Genomic DNA, 20,069 nt, shown 5'->3' on the forward strand with positions numbered 1-20,069 from the left:
GTGCGGGAGAGGGAAAAGATGGAAGATTGAATAAACAGTAATTAATCAGCAACCAGCTTGATCCTCCTTCTCCCTTCGCCTGTCCTTGGCCAACAGCCGTCCCGATCCAGCCCATACACAGCAGTTCCAGAGCACCAAACTCGGGTGGTGAGAGCCCTCGAGTACACACGCCCTTTGGCGTGCATAGTTTTTTATAACCTGCCTAAGGGCGAGATACCACCTAGGGGTGCATTTCTCCCTTCTTTAGCCCACCAAGCATACATTCCTAATATTAGTCATTTTGTATGGACACAGTAAGAGACACATTAAGTTTATAGAATTGCTCTCCTGGGGCCATCTCGATCTCAGACTACAGTGCTCAGGCCAGATTAGTCTTTCCTATCCCTAGCAGGGTGCTGGTCTCGTCGTTGCTTTTAGATCATGACAGCATTTGTCCATGATCAAGCTCTTAACTTATAGTTGAGTATTGTGGTGCTTTGGCCTGGCCCATATCGATGCCAGGGTAGCTCACAGCTTGCCCTGGGTCCCTTCAGTCCCTCGTCGGGACCCTGCTTTTGGGGTGCTAGGAACTAAGGGCAACTGAGGCTTAAGTCGAGAAAGCAGATGCCCAGGAATGAATAATATTCGAAGCCAACTAAATCCCAAGTTATAAAGCATAATATTGACTGTCTTCCTTTGCCCATATGAAAAGGACATTGCTTTGAACTCAGCTATTCAACAGACACAAGGAGAGGAGAAAGGCAATATTTCACTCATACATATAAAATCATAGATTTCTGAGGAATCTGACCTTACAAGTTAACAGAGTCTGATTAGGGGGGAAAGGTGATAGACCGGTTGGGGAAGAGAGCATGGAGAGGAGTTTACAGATAAACGCAGTGGAATGGAAGTGCCTCGGGAGCACTGTGATAAACCTAAGCTTCCTGTGGCAAGGGGAACAGGACAGACCAATGTTGTCCTAAAATGTTTAGAGCTACATGCCAACAAACACAGAGGAATGGGGGTGCTTCAGGAGCACTGTGATGGGTACTACCAGATAAACCTAAGCTCTCTGTGGCAAGGGAGAAAGGACAAACCAATGATATCTTACAAGAGAGAGAGAGAAGAGAGAAAACCGTGCCCACACAAGGGACAAGAAATGGGGCCGAAGGGATAGCACATCGGGGAGGGCGTTTGCCTTGCATGTGGCCAACCCGGTTCGATCCCCGGCATCCCATAGGGTCCCCCAAGCACCGCCAGGAGTAATTCCTGAGTGCAGAGCCAGGAGTAACCCCTGAGCATCACTGGGTGTGATCCAAAAAGCAAAAAAATGAAAAAACAAGAGACAAGGAATTGTCCCCTCCAGTTGGTAGCTTAAAGGGTTGGAGCACAGGCCCTGCAGCAGAGAGAGAGACACGGGGAGGACAGGCTCAGGAGATAAGGAGAATGGCCCTAAGAAAAAGAATGATGGGGTTAGAGTGATAGCACAGCGGGGAGGGCGTTTGCCTTGCACGCGGCCAAACCAGATTCTATTCCCAGCATCCCATAGGGTCCCCTGAGCACCGCCAGGGGTAATTCCTGAGTGCAGAGCCAGAAGTGACCCCTGTGCATCGCCAGGTGTGACCTAAAAAGCGAAAAGAAAAAAAAAAAAAAGAAAAGAAAGAAAAGGAATTATTGAAATGTCCCTTGCTTTTTTTTTTTTTTTTTGAGGGCGGCGTTTCTGGCAGTGCTCAGAGACATCTCCTGCAGGGCTCAGAGGAACCCCAGGGGTGCCAGGGATAGGCCTAGGGTCAACCACAGCTGGGATTTGGAACACAAAGGTTTCCTGCCTCTTGGCTCTCCCTCCAGCCCCGACATTTCCAGCGTATGCCAAGACGAGTTATGGAAAAGAAAACCCGGGCTCCGTGGAGGAGGATTTGTGGTAAGATGGAAAATCCAAAGGCTGCAGCATCCCTCCCCTCCCCCACCTCTATGTAACCGGGGGCCCCCTTGGGAGCCTGACTCAGGGAGAGGCATTGTAAGTAACGCTTTCCTCCCAAGCTCGGGGGCCCTGGGAAACTTTCGCTATTCGACCCAATTTATGAGCAAAAGGAAGCAAGGTTCCACCCCCCGCGCCACCCCCCTCCCCGCCCCAGCCAGCATACTTTTTCCCACGGCTGCCATCAGATTCGAAGCTTGAGTCACTCCGGATGATAAATCATGCAAATATCTGGTGTGGATTTTTAAGGCCCTGAAATTCTGAAGGAGAAAGATCGAAGAAATGAAAGGGGGAAAAAAAAACAAAACAAAACAACAGTGCTCTTAATTCTTCCTTGCCTTTCCTGAACCTCTGCAAAAATTTCTTATTGTCTCAAGAAAGTGCCAGGTGAAGGGTAGGGGAGGCAAACAGATGGAAGTTAACAGGAGGCTGTGCGTATCCATCAGGGTTTTAGTTGCCTGTAATAGGGATTAACTCTGATTGATTTAAACCGAAATAAAATTTATGAAATGGTTATTGAGTAGCTGCAAGAGTGTTCCGGAAGGAATGAGACAGACAGCCAGGTGCCCTGTGGTAATGACATTGTAGAGCCACACCCCCACCCCCTACCCCGGGCCCCACGATGCTGCCCTCTCCAGGAGACGGGCGCGTCCCCGTGGCCTCAGCAGGAGCCCCTGGGCCCCACTTCCGGAGGCTGTCCACAATCACGACGGTTGCTACGGCCCCTCAGGACGGGGTTCAGCAAAAAAAAAAAAAAAAAAAAAGAGGGGCTGGAGCGATAGCACAGCGGGTAGGGCGTTTGCCTTGCACGCGGCCGACCCGGGTTCGATTCCCAGCATCCCATATGGTCCCCTGAGCACCGCCAGGAGTAACCCCTGAGTGCAGAGCCAGGAGTAACCCCTGTGCATTGCCGGGTGTGACCCAAAAAAACCAAAAAAAAAAAAAAAGAGTTTCTCGATTCTTTCCGCCACCAGCTTCTCATCCAAGACACCTGCGGGGCTGAGATCAGCTTGTCCCACCCCAGACCCCCCGGCCCCCGCCTGGCCCGCTGCACTGGGGGGTGCTGGGAAGAGCCTCACGGTTCTGGAGGGGGCGCATCACCCCCGAGCTGATGTCCTGGGGCAGGACGATTCATGACCTGACTGGGTTCGGTCCTGGGGTTCTTTTCCATGGAATACTCGTGATTCTGGACCATCCTGGTCCACGGCTCCCTGAGTTACTCTCTTTTATTAATTTTATTTTGGGGGGCGGGGGCATATTTTTTGAGCACACCTAGCTGTGCCCAGGGTTCACTCCGGGGACCATGCAGGGGTGCCGGGGATTGAACCAGGGCTGGCTGCATGCAAGGCAAGCGTCCACCTGCTGTCCTGTTGCTCCAGCCCCTGCCCTAAGGTGCTGTGAGGACGAAGCTGGTGCCCCCCACGGTGGCTTACGTGAGGTGGGGAGGAGAGAAACGGGCACTTTCCCCAGACCCGCCTCTGTCACCCGGGACCGGCCGGGAAGGCTAGGACTGGTGAGGTCTTTGGTGAGCCCCTGCACGGCACAGGCCAGGGTGCCGCCAGCCCCCCACTAGGCAGCCGCCAAGCCACCCCTGGTGTCCCCTTGTTCTGCCCAGCACGGGAGTCGATTCCCGTCGCCTGATTCTCCGGGAGCTCAGCTGAGTGAGGACTTGCTCTTGGCAGGAGAGGAGAGCCAGGCCCCCGCGCCCAGGCCCTCTGGGTTCTTGTCTTTCTCACAGAAAAGAATTTCAGAAGCAGACGAGCAGGGAAGCAAAAACTGATGTGATTTGGAGGCTTTGAGGAGGGGGGTGGCGGAGGGAGAGAAACAGAGAGGGGCTGGGGCCGGGGCCATAGTACAGTCAGGAAGGCGTTTGCCTTGCATGCGGTCAACCCGGGTTCGATTCCCCGCATCCCATAGGGCCCCTGAGCACCGCCAGGAGTAATTCCTGAGTGCAGAGCCAGGAGTGACCCCTGTGCATCACCGAGTGTGACCCAGAAAGGAAAAAGAGAGAGAGAGAGAGAGAGAGAGAGAGAGAGAGAGAGAGAGAGAGAGAGAGAGAGAGACGAGGGCTTCTCCAAAGACAGAGAACTCCAGTGCACCTCTCAGAGGGGAGACAGGGGCACGCGTGTGCCGCGTGGACACAGCAGCACACGAGCCTGGCAGTGTGTGCACGCCTTCCTTTGTTCAAATTGGCTCTTAGAGGGTTTCTCCAAGCCGCCCCAGGTGGGGCTTTCTAGCTAGATAAGAGTCCGTTGCTAGGGTGGTTGCCAAGGAGGTAGAGTTGGGGTGGTCTTCTTTCAAACTCCTTTTCTTGACCTTTGTTCGTGCTGGGGCTTCTCTTGGAGGCTGGGTCCAGCCTTCTCTGGTCTGGGCTAGCTCCAGGTAAAGGTCTGTGTTGTTGTTGTTGTTATTATTACACATGACTGGAGTGATAGCACAGCAGGTAGGGCATTTGCCTTGCATGCAGTCGGCCTGGGTTCGAATCCTCCGTCCCTCTCAGAGAGCCCGGCAAGCTACTGAGAGTATACCACCCACATGGCAGAGCCTGGCAAGCTCCATGTGGCATATTCAATATGCCAAAATCAGTAACAACAAGTCTCACAATGGAGACATTACTGGTGCTTGAGCAAATTGATGAGCAATGGGACGACAGTGCTACAGTGCTATTATTATTATTATTATTATTATGGTTTTTTAGGTCACACCCAGTGATGCTTAGGGGTTACTCCTGGCGGTGCTTGGGGGACCCTATGGGATGCTGGAATCAAACCTGGGTCGGCCACACGCAAGGCAAACGCCCTCTCCACTGTACTATTACTTGAACCCCAGGTAAAGGTGGGTCTTGACAGCCTTGGGGCTAGGCGGTTATTACGCTCCAGGAATTCCACTGCCACAGGGCCCCTTCCCTCTCTACCAGCTGCCTGCGTCAAGAACACTTCAGGGGTTTGGGTTATTTTGTCCCCAGCCATTCCAGTTTCTGTCCGATTTTGCATAGAAAATGGATCATCAGCTGTAATTTTTTGGTTCTAAGCAGAGAAGAGCAAAATGGGAGACGCGGCATCACGTCCGCCAACAGGCTGGAGCGAATTAGGGCAGATTCCAAGGGGAGCTCCGGGCCAGTGTTCAGCCGTAAAGACGACAGTGGCCAGCGGGGCCGCCTGGACCGTGAGACCAGAGGGACAGAGGCGGGGGAGGGGGGGAATTCGCGACTCCCTAAACCCCACAGCAGCCAAATAAGACCAACTCCTTTATTGTTTACTGTGCCTCTGCACACGTTTAGGCCTTTCTGATTTGGAGGATTGTTTAGGTTCTGGCTCTTTTGGGCCACACCCAATGGTGCTCAGGGCTTACTCCCGGCTCTGTGCTCAGGCATCATTCCTGGTGAGATTCGGAGGAACTGTGTGTGTGTGTGTGTGTGTGTGTGTGGAGGGGGGTTAGGGGGGGAGTTGATCTTGCTCAGGCACGTGCAAGGCAAGCACCCCGCCCACTTTGTGGGCTCCCTGCCTCTCCCCCACTTTAGGGTGTTGCTGCAAAAGTGACGCTTTAGGCCAGTGGCTTGTAATAAAGACTAATAGTCGCTCCCCTCACCACGTTCCTGCTTGCCCCACTCACAAATGGGGCTCCCAGCTCATAAACGCAGCTACAAGTGGGTGTGGGAGGGGGGGCGGGTGTCCCGAGAGCGCCCACACCCCCAACCTCGATGCTCTCCGAGCCCATTTCATCAAACCTCACTTCCTGGACACACAGGCGCTCTCCCAGGGTACAAGTGCCCAAAGAGAGAGATTTTTGCCAAAACATGAGCTTTTCTTTTTCTTTTCTTTTTGGTCACACCCGGCAATGCACAGGGGTTCCTCCTGGCTCTGCACACAGGAATTATCCCTAGCGGTGCTCGGGGGACCCTATGGGATGCTGGGATTTGAACCCGGGTCGGCCGGCGTGTAAGGCAAACGCCCTCCCCGCTGTGCTATCGCTCCAGCCCAAAACATGAGCTTTTCATCCGAAATTTTATACTGGGAAGGAACTCTGTTTTGGTTTGTAGAGGTGTAGGTTTTTTTGGTTTTTTGTTTTGGTTTGGGGTCACACCCAGCAATGATTAGGGGTTACCCCTGGCTCTGCACTCTGCATTCAGGATTTAGTCCTGGCAGTGCTCGGGAGACCATGTGGGATGCCAGGGATCGAATCCAGGACGGCCAGGTGCGAGGCAAATTCCCTATTGCTCCAGCCCCGGGAATTCTGTTTTAAAAGTCTCTCAGAGATAATGATCTTTTTTGAAAATAGGCTTTAACGACACACGACACTCTGGTGGCTGGCGGAGAATGTGCCATTGGAACATCGCGTGCATGAAATATTGTCGTTAACACTACTGTGAATTTGGGCCCAGGGACCACTTCAAGCTCAGGCGGGGCTTGGGGGATCCTATGGGGTGCTGGGATCGGACCCCGGTCAGACGCCTGCAAGGCCAGCACCCTCCCCCCAGCACGACTGCTCCGGCCCAGCACCCCACCACTTTGAAATGCAGCGTAGTCTGTAAAGGGGTTGGAAGAGCCAGCAACTGCACTTGGGGTCTCCAGGCCCACAAGGGACCCCCCCATCCCACCCGGTGAATACCAACAGTACAGGGGGCGGGCACCCTGGGGTTGCTGGGCACGGAACCAGGGCCAGCATCTTCGAACCCTTCTGCGGACTTTTAACTGTTCCCAACTCCTGTGTCTCTCCATTTCTCAGAGCTTCTATTTGCCCCAAAACACTCCCTTGGGGAACGGGGGTGGGGCTTGGGCCAAGTCTGTTGATGCTCAGGGCTGACTCCTGGGTCTGTGCTCAGGGATCACTCTGGGTGGGGCTCAGGGGACTCTATGGGGTGCCGGGGGTGGGATCCAGGTGGGCCATGTGCAAGGCAAACGCTCTCCCTGCTGGGCTCTCTCTCTGTGACCCCTCCCCCAACACTTTCTTTTCATAGTCTTGTGCTATTCAAGGGGATATATATATACATATATATATCACTGTATCACTGTCATCCTGTTGTTCATCGATTTACTCAAGCGGGCGCCAGTAATGTCTCCATTCATCCCAGCCCTGAGATTTTAGCAGCCTCTCCTTACTCGTTTTTTCCCAATGATTAGAGGCTCTTTTCAGAGTCAGGGGAATGAGACCTATTATTGTTACTGTATTTGGCATATCAAATATGCCACGGGGAGCTTGCCAGGCTCTGCTGTGTGGGCGGGATAGTCTCAGTAGCTTGCCGGGCTCTCTGAGAGGCATATATATATATATATATATATATATATATACACACACACACATATATATGTATTTCCCTTTATGATGATGTGTCGCGTGGCTGTTTCACGGCAACGCGGTCCAGGAATATGTTCACTCATGCATGAGGCTCAGCCCGAGCGTGTGAAAGCGGCCTGGAGCGTGGTGGGGGGGGGGGGTAGTGGACTTGGCTATTGGGTCCCTTGGGGCGGGGAGGGCTCTCACCCGTCCCTCTCTGGGGCACCCCTGGCCCCTGGTGCAGAGTCTGGTGGCATGGCTATGGCGGCCTCGTTTTATGTTGCCTTCTGGGAGAAGCAGCTGTGAGTTCTGGAGGGTGGCCGATGAGGAAATTATCTGGCTATATGTGTGTGTGTGTATGTGTGTGTGTGTGTGTGTGTGTGTGTGTGTTGCTTTTGGGGTCACACCCAGCAATGCTCAGCGGTTACTCCTGGCTCTGCACTCAGGAATCACTCCTGGCAGTGCTCAGGGCAATGTATGAGATGCCAGGGATTGAACTCGGGCCGGCCCCATGCAAGGCAAGCACCCTCCCCGATGTGCCATCACTCCGGCCCCAGAGGGCTGTATTTTTATCTCAGGGGTGTAAAGGTGTGATGTGCCTTCAGCATTCTTCCACTTCTTGCTTCTCTGCGCCTGTCCTGTTCCTTTGCTTAGACTCCTGTGGGTCACTGAGGGTTGCCTGCAGACAGCCCAGGCGACCCTTGGTGGCTGTAGGTAAGCCACGCGTGTTTGAAAGGCTGCGGAACGGTGTGTGCAGGTTCATCTGATTTCCCCGTCAGCAGCATTACACCCCGTCCACAAGAGTGATCCCTGAGCACAGAGCCGGGAGTAAAGGAAGCTCTGAGCACCACCGAGTGAGACCCCCAAACAAAAAAGCATCACCTGGGCTGGAGCAATAGCACTACGGGTAGGGCGTTTGCCTTGCACGCGGCCAACCCAGGTTCGATTCCCAGCATCCCATATGGTCCCCTGAGCACCGCCAGGGGTAATTCCTGAGTGCAGAGCCAGGAGTAACCCCTGTGCATCGCCGGGTGTGGTCCAAAAAAAAAAAAAAAAACACCAAAAAAGCATCACCCAGTCCAAGATCACAGCATCTTTTTTTTTCTATTTCCTTTTTTGACTTTTTTGGGGGCACACCCGGTGATGGTCAGGGGTCACTCCTGGCGGTGCTGGGGGACCCTGTGGGAGGCGGGGATTGAACCTGGGTCGGCCGTGTGTAAGGCAAGAGCCCTCCCCGCTGTGCTGTCGCTCCAGCCCCAGTCACGGCATCTCTGATTCCCGGTCTCAGAAGTGACTCTGCCCTTGGATCCCTTCCCCCGGGCCACACAGGCGGGGTGCCTGAGCGGTGGTCCCCAAGACCGGTGACCCCTTTCCTCGAGAAGCCCCTGAGGAACGGGGACCACTGAAACAAGGAAAGGGGGTGGTGAGACAGGACGGGAATAAGCTGTCGCCATGCACAAGGCCAACCAGGATTCAAACCCCAACACTGCAGGCGGTCCCCAGAGACCCACCAGGAGCGAATCCCGAGCACTGTCTTAAACTTGGGTTTGAGACCACTGCAGAAAACTCCCTGGTCCTTGAGGGTCATGAAAAGAACAAGGGTCAGGGCCTGGCTGAGCCCGCCCCAAGGACCAGAGTCCAGATGAAGCCAAGGGAAGCCTCCGGGCCACAAGGAAACCAATTTGCTGAAAACATTTAGAAAAGCTGATCAACTCTGGGGCTGGAGCCATAGTACAGCAGACAGGACGTTTGCCTTGCACGCGGCCGACCCGGGTTCGATTCCCAGCATCCCATAGGGTCCCCCGAGCACCGCCAAGAGTGATTCCTGAGTGCAGAGCCAGGAGGAACCCCTGTACATTGCCACAAAGCAAAAACAAAAAAAAAAAGCTGATCAACTTTGATTTGGGGGAGGTAATTCCACGAATTACATATATATATATAATGAAAGTCTGCTTTCTTTGGTTTTGTTTTGTTTAAAAAAAAAAAAAAAGAGGTAATCATTAACTCCAGGGAAAACAGAGGCTCTATAAGAAAGGAGAGGCCGGAGGAAAGAGTGCTGGGCTCAGCGGGAACATGTTGACACAGTTAGAACCCCCCCAGCACAGAGCTTGGGGGGGGCGGAGGGGGGTGCCAACTTCACCTCCACGGCCAGGACAGGGGGAGAGAATTCCCGAGTAAGGAGAGGTGGGGGCTGCTCCCAGCCGGAAGTGGAAGGTGCGGGGAGTTTCACATTCAAAGGGAGGAAGGAGACGCTGGCCCCGGGGCAGTGGGCCCCAGAGGAGGAGCGGAGGCGAAGGACAGCCTTGCCCAAGTTGCCCAAGGCCATTCTTCATCCCCAGCTGAAACCCCCTTGGGCCACAGGCAGCGGCCCCTGGATGAGCGTGAAATTGCATTAAACATCAACAGACCTCCCTGGCTAAACACAACCTTTCCTACCTGCTGCGGCTAGAAACCAGCCCATCAGAGGGGCCTTTTCTCTCTGAACCCGAAATGACATCATCGCAGGAGAAATTAACCAGCGTGAGTAATCTGAGCCCAGGAGAGAGAGACAGGGCTGGCTCCTCAGAGCCCCCCTGCCGCCCTCCCGCCCCCCTAAAGAAATGCACCAAATGCTCCTAAGCCATGCGCCACTAATTGCTTTTTGATAGTCTGCCAGCCTGGTGGCAAGATACCAACAACAAGGACAAAGACAGTTTTAGAGGTAGCAATAGCAACCCCCCCCTTTTTTTTTTTGGCCTCTTTCCTGTGCGGGATGAAGGATAGTCTTAAAAAAAAACATCTGATTTTCAAGGAAGGAAGGATGGGTGGATGGATGGATGGATGGGTGGGTGGATGGATGGATGGATGAATGGATGGATGGATGGGTGGGTGGATGGATGGATGGATGGATGGGTGGATGGATGGGTGGATGAGTTGGGTGGAGGGGAGAGATGGATTGGTTGGTAAGAGGGTGGATGGATGGGTGATGAGTGGATGGGTAGGTGGGTGGAAGGGTGAGTGGATGAATGAATAAGTGGGTGGATGAATGGGCGGATGTGTGGTGGATGAATGGGTAAATGGGTGGGTGGGGGCCAGTGGATGAGTGGATAGATGGATAGGTCGGTGGATGGACAGATGAACAGATGGATGAGTTAGTAGAATGGGTGGATAGGTGGATAAATGGATGAGTGGGTGAGTGGATGGATGGATGGATGGATGGATGGATAGATGGGTGGATGGGTGGATGGATGGATGGGTGGATGGATGGATAGGTAGGGATGGATGGATGGATGGGTGGGTGGATGGGTGGATGGATGGATGGGTGGGTGGGTGGAAGGATGGGTGGATGAATGAATAAGTAGGTGGATGAATGGGCGGATGTGTGGTGGATGAATGGGTAAATGGGTGGGTGGGGGCCAGTGGATGAGTGGATAGATAAATAGGTCGGTGGATGGACAGATGAACAGATGGGTGAGTTAGTGGAATGGGTGGATAGGTGGATAAATGGATGAGTGGGTGAGTGGATGGATGGATGGATGGATGGATAGATGGGTGGATGGGTGGATGGATGGATGGATGGGTGGGTGGATGGGTGGATGGATGGACGGATGGATGGATGGATGGATGGGTGGGTGGGTGGAAGGGTGGGTGGATGAATGAATAAGTGGGTGGATGAATGGGCGGATGTGTGGTGGATGAATGGGTAAATGGGTGGGTGGGGGCCAGTGGATGAGTGGATAGATAAATAGGTCGGTGGATGGACAGATGAACAGATGGGTGAGTTAGTGGAATGGGTGGATAGGTGGATAAATGGATGAGTGGGTGAGTGGATGGATGGATGGATGGATGGATGGATGGATGGATAGATACGGATGGATGGATGGATGGATGGATGGGTGGGTGGGTGGATGGGTGGATGGATGGGTGGATGGATGGACGGATGGATGGATGGATGGATGGGTGGGTGGGTGGAAGGGTGGGTGGATGAATGGATGGATGGGTGGGTGGATGGATGGATGGATGGATGAATGGGTGAGTGGATGGATGGATGGATGAGTGGGTGGATGGATGGATGATTGTTTGGGGGTAGATGAATGGGTGGATGAGTGGGTGAGTGGATGGATGGATGATTGTGTGGGGGTAGATGAGCGGGTGGATGAGTATGGGTGACAGACAGATGGGCAGACGGGTTGATGGATGGGTGGGTAGATGAATGATGGATGGATGAGTGGGGTCCGTAGGTGGGTGGATGGATAACGGAGGGGCAAGCGGGCTGACAGGTGGGTGGGTGGACGGTGAGTGGCTGGGCAGAGTGGCGGAGAGCTGAGTGGGTAGGCATGAGTAACAGACTGCCTAGTGGTGCTAAGAAGCTCTCATCCTGGGAAACTGCACTCCAGAAGGACACTGCCAAGGCGTTTCTGGAGTACCACTCTGGAAGGTCACTCTTGGAGCCCAAAGTCTCCTGCTTAGAATAGTCTCCACCACGCCAACTGTTACTTTGTAGGGATGGGCCTGGTTTGCAGAGTCCGTGATCTCCCAGTCAGCGGTGGAAAATGCGTCTACACTGGGTGCACGTCGAAAAGTTGCATGCACACAATTCTCTGAGGTTCCCTGCAATGAAGCGTGTGCATCCCAGAGCCCTCACAGGGGCGCACAGCCGCCAGGGCCAGTCCCCCGCTCTGCCTGGCCAGCGACAGCGCCACCTCCGGCCACGACAGGCGACCCCGCTTCCACCCGGAGCCAAGAAACCACCTCAGCCTCGAACCCGGGCATTCCGCGGGCCAGAGAGGAAGCCCTGGGTCTGTCACGCCGCCTCCCAGCCTGGGCCGACGGCCCCCGCCGGGGAGAAAGCCCCAGTGTCTGAAGTGGCACAGAGAAATTAGCTCTTGGCAGCAGCCGTGAAGACAATCTGTCAGAGATGAGATCTGGTCGCAGAAGGAGGCTTGAGTGGGAAGGAGGAGGAGGAGGAGGGGCTGGCGGAGGGACGGGGGGACACAGGCCGGGCTGTCCCCACTCCAGTCCAGCCATCTGCTCTGGGGCCTGGGTGTGGGTCACCCCAAAGCTTGGGGCCTAACAGCTGGACCAGCCGACAAAGCTTCTGCTGGCTGGGGGGGGTCCCCAAAAGGGGGCAGGCGGGCGCCCCACACAACTCTGACCACTGGAAGGTGGCCAAGCCCCCTCACTAGGGCCCCACTTGGTACAAAACCCGCCCCCCCACCCCGCTCTGCCATGGCTGCCCCTGCCTCCATCTGTCCTCCCTGGCCCACCCCCAAGCCCCCCCCCAAATCCTTCTGCAGCTCAGAACTCAAGCACCAGCTCCCCGAAACAGTTCCCCAAGATCTTTTCCATGAGCACTTGGCTGCGAAAACTCTCCCCCACCCCAATTCAGACCTGGCCACGCCTGACGTGACCTTCCCGTCTTAGCCTGGATCAAACCTCCAGCCCCAGCCCAGGACTGAGGCGCGAGCCCAGAGGGCAGGGGGAGAGGGGGTGGGCGGAGCCAGGGACGGGGTCCGGCTCAGCAGAAGACGTGGAACCAGCTGCAGTGACGAGGTCCGGGTTGTCAACACCTCGATTCCATCCCGGCTGCACCCCACCCCTGCCTTGCAGAGGGGAAGGGGAGAAAGGAAAGGCTGAGGGTGGTCGCGCTGGGACCCCCCTTCTGGGCGCAGGCGGACGCCCGCTGGGCAAGTGAGTTCTGTGCGCGAGCCCCACCCTGAGGCCACCTCGGGAACTGCAGCCTCCTGAGACCGGGATCTCGGGGACTCTGGTCCCCAACCCCCAACGTCGGGGCTGGTGACCCCGAGCAAGACAGTGGCAGGTTCTGCTCCCTGTGGCTCCCCCGTGTGAAGATCCGGCCCCGCAGACGTGCTCCCCGCCCTATAGCCGGCTCCAGGTGCCACGCCCCTATTCCTCGACAAACGTGACTCTGTGGTCTTGCCACCGACCCTCAGGGAAAGGAAGGACCTTCAACAGGCTGCCTGCAGGGGAGAGGCACTGGGAGAGAGGGGGTGACCGGGTGCTCTGCTGCCCCATACTGCGGCTCGGAGCATCCAAGCACGGTGACCACTCCTCCAGGCCGGCTGCCTCAGTCTCCCCCCGTCCCCATACTGCAACAGAGCCGGGACCTCTGCAGGGGACAGGGGCGGGGCTGGGCCACCTCCTCTCGCCCTGAAATCCCGATACCCTTGTTAAGGGATTTTCCTTGTGTGTGGGGGGGGCAGGCAGGAAAACACCGGCTCCTTCTAGCCAAGCTACAACCAGTGGCACCAATCCCACAGTGCGCATGCGTCTCCCAGCCTGGATTGTGGGATGGGGCTGTGTCCACCGTGGCCACGGGGAGGCTGAACTGCCTGCCACCTGGCCCTGGACATCCTCATCTCCCCGGGGTCTACTGAGGAGCAGCCAGGGAGCACCTGCAGCGTGCTCAGGGGGTGACACTGCGTCTGGGATCCAAACCAGCCCTCCAGGGACACCCTCCACCTCCAGCAGAAACAATGTATCTCCAGCTCCCGGGGAAAGCAACTCAGCGTTTCAGATCCCTCCGCCTGTCAGTGGGTCTGGCTGGTTCAGGACAGAGTGCTCCCAGGGGACGCTATGTAATGCAAACTGGCAGTGCATCAGTGAACGAGGGGCTCCCTGGGACAGGGAGGGGGGTGGTCCTCTGGCTTTGGGGTGGCTAGAAGCCCTGTGAAAGGCGACTCCCTTATCCATTAAAGCAGAACCGAACCAGACCCTCTCCCTGCGCAGTCTCTGAGATCAGAAAGGGCAACAAGGGGCTGGAGCAATAGCACAGCGGGTAGGGCTTTTGCCTTGCACGGGGCTGGCCCGGGTTCGATTCCCAGCATCCCATATGGTCCCTGAGCACCGACAAGAGTTAATTCCTGAGTGCATGAGCCAGGAGTAATCCCTGTGCATCGCCGGGTGTGACCCAAAAAGCCAAAAAAAAAAAAAAAAAAGCACAGCGGGGAGGGCATTTGCCAACAGGGGTTCGATTCCCAGCATCCCATAGGGCTCCCTGAGCACTGTCTGGAGTAAATCCTGAGCGCAGAGCCAGGAGTAACCCCTGTGCATCACCAGGTGTGACCCAAAAAGAAAAAAAAAAGGGGGGGGCAACAATTCCCAAGGACCGGGGCGGCAGGTCAGCGAGGAGGGCATTTGCCTTGCACGCACTGACCCAGGTTCGATCCCCGGCACCCCTCCTGGTCCCCCTCCAAGCACCGCCAGGAGTAATTTCCGAGTGCAGAAGCAGGAGTTAGCCCTGAGCACTGCTGGGTGTGGCCCCAAACCAAAAGAAAACAGGTGACCCAGAACTCTCCAGCACAGGTGCCCCGTGGCCGGGCGGTGGCTGGCTGCGGCGCTGGGCAAAGGCATGAAGGTGACCGAGGCCCTTCCACAGGCAGGAAGCTGCTCCCCCAAAGTCTGCAGCCCGTGGGGCGCCCTCACCCGAGGCGGGTGCTCAGAATGATTCCGTGGAGCTCAGGCAGGTCACTTAACCTCTCTGGGCCGCTCCACAGCTTCATGGACAAACGGTCCCAAAGATGCCATGCTTCGCAGGGGCCTGGGGAGGGTCACGAGTTGACCGCAGGGGTCCGGGACTGGGCGTGGCACTCCACAAGAGACACAGAGAAGTGCTTTCGAGCACGTGAGCGTCCCACAGGACCGGGACCCAGGCAGACCCTGGGTGCAAGGGGCGAGGAGACCAAGGGAGTCAAGGTCAGCCACCCGACTCCCAAGGGACAGAGAGAGAGAGAGGGTCCGGCGAGGCGGGTGACGGTGACAGCTTGGCCAGAGGTAGAGCAGATGCGAGGGCTGCAGGGGGTGGAGGTGGGGCGCCTTTTCTGGTCCCTACCACCTTGGGTTGGGGGTCCCTGGGCAGCGAGCTTGTGGCTATTCTGGCCTTTGTCCCTCCTCAGCTGAGTGACCCCGGGGCAGTCCCCTGAGCACCCAGCGCTAGGTCTCTTCACCTGGGCAAGGATGGGGTAGGAGCCCCCCCCCCAAGGCTTTTGCTAGTCTTCCCGGAGTCAAGATTCTTTCTGGGGGGCTGGGGAGATCGTACAGCGGGCAGGGCACTTGCCTTGCACGTGGCCAACCCGGTTCAAATCCCTATGGTCCCCGGAGCCCCCCGGGAGTGAGCCCTGAGCACAGAGTCAGGAGTAAGCCATGAGCACTGGCCAGTGTGGGGCTCAAAAACAAAAAGATTCTTTCAGGGTTTGTGTGCCAAGGAGGGGAAGGGGAGAGAAAAGGGAACTCTCTCTGGACTAAGCTGCCTTCTAAACATCATTTCTATTTTTATTTATTTATTTATTTATTTATTTGCTCTTTGGGTCACACTCGGTGAAGCACAGGGTTTACTCCTGGCTCCTCACTCAGGAATTACTCCTGGCGGTGCTCAGGGGGACCATATGGGATGCTGGGATTCGAACCTGGGTCGCCTGCATGCAAGGCAAACGCCCTCCCCGCTGTGCTATCACTCCAACCCCCTAAACATCATTTCTGTTCCTTTTTTGGGGCGTGGAGGGGGGGGTGGATCACAGTCTGCGGTGCTCAGGGGCTAGTCCTGGCTCTGTGCTCAGCAGGGACCCCTGGCGGTTGCTAAGGGGACCGTGTGTGGTGCTGGGGATGTGAACCAAGATCCGCCATCACAGCCACACAGACAGCCAGTGCCTTCCCTCCTGCCCCGTGTCGCTGGCCGTGAGCTCTGCACTGACCGACACGGGGCAGTTTCCAGCAAGGCTCCCATGCCCGTTCACATGTACACTCACATGTACACTCACATGTACACTCGCTGCTTTTCTGATGGAGCGGAAGAAGCTACTGGAAAGATGGAGCGCATTTCAGGAGGCTCCGCCCCACCCTGCTTCCCCTGGGACCAGGCCCCATGCTGTCACCAAGAACACCCCCCCAGCTGCACGATGCTGCCATCACCCACCGAGACAGAAGTGGACAGCCCGCACCTCCAGTCCGGTAAATGGCCAGCGGGTGGCCGGGGACAGGAGAGCTGAAAACAGGCCAAATCTGGGTAGTACCCCCAGACGCCTCACCCCATGCCCCCCTGTCTCTGTATCTCTGCCCAGTCCCCACCACTGAAGCCTGACATTTCTCCCGGCCACAGAAGGAGAACTGGGGCCTCGACAGCCCAAGGTATCAGCAAAAGCAGCTCTGGCGCCACAAAAACAGTGGTTTTCAACCACTGCGCCAAGTGTACGACGGGCCTGGTTCCCCGGGGTAGGTCAACAGGTGGCAACCAGACGAAGCGGCAGAGACATGGAATGAACTGCTTGGGAATTAGGGACTTGGGGTGTGTGTGGGGAGGGGGGTGTGCATGCGTGCGCGCGCGCACGCACACACACACACACACACACACACACACACCACACACACAAAGAAACCCATCCTGGAAGCACTCTGCCTTGTCATCCCTGTCACCCTGCCCCCCCCCCATAGCTCCCCCCCTTTCTTCATTTCCTGGGGTCTATTGTCTCTGATAAGTGCTGAAAAGGGGAAGGCTATTATTATTTAATTGCTTTAAAGATATCACACACAAGCCGGGGAGAAGGTTATTTCCTCTTTACCCTCCTATTTCTCAGATTCAAGGCTGAGTTACTTAGCGACTGGCTGGGCTGCAGAGGGAAGGAGCGGGTAGGTATACCCCCAGGGGGGCACCCGGCACCTCTCACTCAGCTGGAAGGGAAAATGACACCCGCCCCCCTGAGGAGTCAGAGAGGGAGGGATCTGGCACCCCGGGGCTGCGAGCCCAGCCGAGGGCGGAGGGCGCACGCAGGGGGGTGGCCAAAGCGAAGAGCTCTCAGAGGCCAGAGTGGGGGAAGCTGACGTTATCTGGGCCAAGTCCACAATAGCCCTGGAGTACGTGTCTCTGTGGTCAAGGTCAGCCTTCTTCACAGCCTGTTCCCCGGCCCTGTGTGTGTGGGGGGGGGGCGTCCTGGGAGGGGATGCCAGTTCTATTTTCAGACTGGGTTCTCCCGATGGCACTTGGGGTGGAAGGTGATCGAAGGGCAGAATGGGAGGGGTGGGGACGGCAGGAGACGCTGGTTCTGCGTCACACCCTGCAGGAGAAAGGGCGTTCTTGGAGAGTCCACCACTGGGTGGCCCGCAGGGGGCCCTGGGCTAGCCAAAGGACCTGGCTTCTCTGTCGTTGGTCCCTGACTTTTCCCTTTTCCGGCCCCTTGTGGCCAAGGAGCGGCACACAGCCGTATTGTTGAGATTATAAAGCAGCCTGCTAAGATCACTTAATTTATTTATATTTATTTATTTTGCTCTTTGGGTCACACCCAGCAACGCTCAGGGGTTACTCCTAGCTCTGCACTCAGGAATTACTCCTAGCAGTGCTTGGGGGACCCTATGGGATGCCAGGGATCGAACCCAGGTCGGCCGCGTGCAAGGCAAGCACCCTACCCACTGTACCATGGCTCCATCCCCTAAGATCACTTTAGAAACTCCAGAGTTTTTTGTTCTGTTTGGGGGCTACCTTTGACTGTGTTCAGGGCTTCCTCCTGGCTCTGCATTCAGGCAGCCCATATGCTTGGAGGACCATATGGGATGCCGGGGGATTGAACCCTGGTCAGCCTCATGCAACAGCGCCCTCCCTGCTGCACTCCCGCTGCACTCCCGCTGCCGTCCCAGAAACTCCAGCTTTATGAGGCTGCGTGTGGCACTCCTGGCCCCAGGAGGATCCCTGGCTTAGGAAAGGGAGGATCGTCTCTCCTCTGCAGGGGACTGTCTCTGTCTTCCGCCTCCCCCGTCCTCCCCACACTGGAGTCAACTTCAAATCTCGCGGGATGGGGGGACTCCCTCGAGGTTTCTTGCCTGGGACACAGCGGGGGAACCCCCTCACCCCAAGCTGCCTTGAAGGGTGGGGGCCGCCGGGCAAGGGCTTGCCCTGCACGTGCCTGCCCCAGGTTCCAGCCCTGCCAGCAGCGATAGATACCTGAGCACAGAGCCAAGAGGAAGCCCTGAGCACCGCCTGGGGTGGCCCTAAAGCTAAAGAAACAAACAGAAAGTGAGAGCTCCCAGCTGATTCCCCAGGGCCGGTGCAGTTTGGCTATTTTCACTCATCCTAAAATGAACCACGCCAAGGCCCGTGCATCATCTCCCAGGCTAATCAGGTCACCTCTAAGTGGGGTGCCAGGGGTCCTGGCTGAGACCGGTTATGACCCTGGGGATCTATTTTAAATATTTTAAATATCTATTTTAAATATAGTGCTCACTCCAGGAGAGCACAGTCCGAGGTTGGTGGGGGGAGGTGGGGTGTGTGTGTGTGGGTAGGGGGGGTTCTTCCCCGGTCTTCCTTTGAAGCCCCTTTTCCCGCGGAACCAAGTGAGACAAGCACTGGTTCTGCGGATGGCCACAGGTGCCGCGATGGTCACCATGTCCCCAAAGTTCGTGGGTTTCTCCCGAAGCCAGTGCTGCTCTGCCTTCCTGGTACGGCTCCCCGCCCGGGCTCCTGCAGCCCTGAGCCTCAAGAGCAGCAGCTGGCATCCCCCGGCACCGCCAGGCATGACCCCCCGGGCGCGCAGTCAGGCGTGATCCCCGCGCGCGCAGTCAGGCGTAAGCCCCGAGCAACACCGCGTGTGCGCGGCTCCCAAACGAACGAGAAGCTGAGTCGGGCACTGGCGGGGCCAGGGTTGGGGGCGTAAGGGCCAGCTGGGTTCCCTGGGGTCCAGGGTAACGGCCTCCAGTCCCATCAGCGGGGTGTGAGACAATTCGAGTGAGAGCCGCTCCCTCCTACGCTTGGCGCGGGTATCCCAACTGGCAGCCGCCAAACGCGTTCCCTTAGCGGGCATCTCCGTCCCCCGCAGCAGCCCTCTCTGGGGCTCGCCCTACCTGCTCAGCCGCCTCTGGACCAGCGGTTTTCCTTGGAGAATCGGACCCCGGGTGTCCGGAGCGGGCCGGGCGCCCGGTGCATGTGCGCGGGTGGGTGGGAGCGGCGGGCGCGCGCGCGCGGGCTTCGGTACCAAGTTGCAGGTCCACGTGTACCTCCGAGGGGGTGTGGGGACGGTGGTTTGGGAGCCCCCGGCGCTATGGGAGCTTGAGCCCACGGAGGAAAACCACGGCTGGCGACGGCTTTCGGTTTTTCCGTCCTGAAAACTGGCGCGGATGCGCGCGCACGCGTGTGTACTTGAAGGTGAGGAAGGAGAAAAGCTCCAGGATTGATTATGACTTAATAAACTATTGGAACAGAGGCTGAATCATCAGAGGCAAAAATAAAAAAATAAAAAACCAGGCAAGAGCTGCAACTCCACGCACCACGGCTCCCACTTCTGGCAAGTTCCCCTTTGCTCGCTCCCCGCTGGTGGGCGGAGGGGCGACCAGCAGATGCCAAGTGTCAGGGCTTCTGCGGGGAGGGCGAGGGGGTACCCACCGGGGACCGGCTGTCTGGCCCCGTGCCTGGCCTCCAAGCCGGGGAACGCCGAGAATTGAGCCAAGAAAAAAAAAACGCCCCCAGGAGCGTCGGATGCGGAATCCGAGATACCGGGCGCGCTATGTGTGAAGGGGTGATGGAGAGGCGCTGAATGCCCGCTCGCCCACCCCGTCCACCCCCATCCGTGCCCCCCCTCACTCTCTTTCCCACCAGGGAAGACCCGAGCTGGACTCAGCGTTGCCCCCTCGTCTCCCTGAGCTCGTGCAGACCCCGGGGCCAGGCTGGGGCTCCTCCAGCCGCCGCAATCACGTTGCAAACAGAATTGCCCGGTGCACGCCCCAGAAAAGCCCCGGAGGGTGAGTCTAGGGGAGGCTAGATCAGCTTGACCCTTCCCTGCCTCCTAGTGCGGGGGCGGGGAGGGGGGACAGGCCCCCCAGAGCTGTCCCCGCCTGCTGACCCCCTCCCTGCCCGCCCCAG

At 57.0% G+C, this 20,069-nt stretch overlaps 1 protein-coding gene across 1 annotated transcript in view; it reads right to left on the reverse strand.

Moving 5' to 3' along the window:
• SLC39A11 (solute carrier family 39 member 11) overlaps positions 1 to 19,514 on the reverse strand; it is a 190,827-nt gene extending 171,313 nt beyond the window's left edge. The window contains exon 1 of the mRNA XM_055131240.1: positions 19,055 to 19,514. The gene's annotated coding sequence lies outside the window, so the exon portion shown is untranslated. The remainder of the gene's footprint in view (positions 1 to 19,054) is intronic.
• Between the last annotated feature and the right edge of the window lie 555 nt (positions 19,515 to 20,069).

This window comes from Sorex araneus, chromosome 3 (assembly GCF_027595985.1).
Source record: "Sorex araneus isolate mSorAra2 chromosome 3, mSorAra2.pri, whole genome shotgun sequence".
Taxonomy (NCBI): Eukaryota; Metazoa; Chordata; class Mammalia; order Eulipotyphla; family Soricidae; genus Sorex; species Sorex araneus.